Source organism: Urtica dioica, unplaced genomic scaffold, assembly GCF_054948205.1.
Source record: "Urtica dioica subsp. dioica isolate 48M unplaced genomic scaffold, U.dioica_male_clone48M_v1_H2 Urtica_dioica_male_H2_contig_16, whole genome shotgun sequence".
In the NCBI taxonomy this organism is placed as follows: Eukaryota; Viridiplantae; Streptophyta; class Magnoliopsida; order Rosales; family Urticaceae; genus Urtica; species Urtica dioica.
The window spans coordinates 145,001-147,500 of record NW_028297218.1 but is presented as its reverse complement, the minus strand read 5'-3'; positions in this window follow the sequence as shown (position 1 = coordinate 147,500).

Sequence of the window (2,500 nt, the reverse complement as noted above, 5' to 3'; positions counted from 1 at the left end):
ACACATCCTCGCCGCCCTCCTCCACCGTCCCACTTCTCAGTGTGTCCAGGGCCCACACATCAACGCCGCCCTCCTCCACCATACCACTTCTCCGCGAGTCCAGTGGGCCACACATCCTCGCCGGAGAAAAGCCACCAGCCATACTCATCCTCACAATTCCGCCGGAGCAAGGCAGCGCACGGTGGCGCCACCCTCTCCTCCACCCTCTGCCGGAGAAACACAACGCCGTGTTTCCATTAGCCTACAAATCCCCGCCATTTTCCGTCAAATCCGTCAAAAAATTCCGTCGCACCACCGCCGGAGCACGGCGGCCCATGGCGGCGCCGCCCCTTCCCGTCAAAACCCGCGTCGCCGTGTGTCCCAAGCCCACACATCCCCGCCGCGGTCGAGGAATGACTCGATGAAATGGGCCAGCCGGGCCCGCCATGGCCCAGTCCCCAGCCCACCCAAGGAACCACCCCCCCCTAAAGATACAAACGAACATTTGGCCATCTGACACCAGTAAACATTAAAATGGCTGAGGAGGGGTACAAAAATATTTTCTGGGAAATTTTATTAACCTCTGTGAAGTATTCTGATGCCCTAACCCACTTTCGCCATTCGCCCCACTGCCGCCGCTCGAGCATGACTCGAGCATTTCTCTCCCGTCCCTCAAGCTGTGACTCGGCCATTGATCGAGCGTGCCTCGAGAATTTCTCGGCCATCTCTCGAGCATTTCTCGGCCATCTCTCGAGCATTTCTCGGCCATCGCTCGAGCGTGCCTCGAGCATTTCTCGCCCGTCGCCTCGGCCATTGCTCGAGCGCGCCCCAGCATTTCTCGGTCGGCCATGTCTCGGCCATCGCTCGACCGTGCCTCGAGCATTTCCCTCCCGTCGCTCGAGCGTGACTCGGTCATCGCTCGATCATGCCAACGATCGAGCGTGCATCGGCCATCGCTCGAGCATGCCTCGGCCAGCGATGGAGCATGCCTCGGCCAGCGATGGAGCATGCCTCGGCCATCCTCTAGCATGCTCGAGCATAACTCCCGTCGCTCGAGCATTCCTCGGCCATGCTCGAGCATGCTCGAGCATTTCTTTCCCGTCGCTCGAGCATGCCTCGGCCATCGCTCGAGCATGCCTCGGCCAGCGATGGAGCATGCCTCGGCCATCCTCTATCATGCTCGAGCATTCCTCCCGTCGCTCGAGCATTCCTCGGCCATGCTCGAGCATGCTCGAGCATTTCTCTCCCGTCGCTCGAGCATGCCTCGGCCATGCTCGATGCTCGAGCATTTCTCTCCCGTCGCTCGAGCATGCCTCGGCCGTGCTCGATCATGCTCGAGCATTTCTCTCCCGTCGCTCGAGCATGCCTCGGCCCGTGCTCGATCATGCTCGAGTATTTCACTCCCGTCGCTCGAGCATTTCTCTCCCGTCGCTCGAGCATGCATCGGCGGCTCTAACGTTTTCTCACGAGCCTTCAACCCATTATTTTACCTCACTAGACTTGCCTCCGCCTTGGTTCTTAACCTTTTAGGGAGAACATTCATATTCCAACAAATTTTCATCCACGGAAAATTTTTGGTCGCCGGAAAATTTTCCGGCGGGCGGTCGCCGGAGCTCCGCCGCCGGCGGGGGGTCACCGGCGGTCGGTCGCGACTTGTCGGGTCAGCCCGGTCATAATCCGTCTTTGGGTCCGTAGCAAATTATGCTCTTATCATGCGAGTCAACTCTTGGTCAACATTTTCAAGCTCAAGGAACCACCCCCCCCTAAAGATACAAACGAACATTTGGCCATGTGACACCAGTAAACATTAAATTTTCCAAGGCCATGACCAAAAAAAAAAAATTATTTTTTTTTATTTTTTTTTTTGAACCTCCATCTAGTATAATGTTTTTTAAGATATATGCTCGAGCTATAATCAAGAGAACCCATGGGAATATTTTTAAATTAATTTTTTAAAATCACGTTCCAGGATCCGGTCGGCCATTGCTCGAGCATGACTCGTCCGTCGCTCCATCCTGCTCGGCCATGACTCGGCCGAGGCGTCAAATTTTTTTTTTTTTTTTTTTTTTTAATTTTTTTGAATCTCCATCAAGTATAATGTTTTCTAAGAGATCTGGAGTTGGTCTTGTGAAGAGAATCCATAGGATTATTTTTAAATTAATTTTACAAGCTCCAAAACATGTTCCAGTCGTCCGGTCGGCCATTGCTCGAGCATGACTGGGCCGTCGCTCCATCCTGCCTCGGCCATTGCTCGAGCATGACTCGGCCGAGGCGTGAAAAAAAAAAAGTTTTTTTTTTTTTTTTTTTTGAGAATCTCAAACAAGTATAATGTTTTCTAAGACATATGGAGTTGTTTTTGTGAAGAGAACCCATGGGATTATTTTTAAATTAATTTTACAAGCTCCAAAACATGTTCCAGTCGTCCGGTCGGCCATTGCTCGAGCATGACTGGGCCGTCGCTCCATCCTGCCTCGGCCATTGCTCGAGCATGACTCGGCCGAGGCGTCAAAAAAAAAAAAAA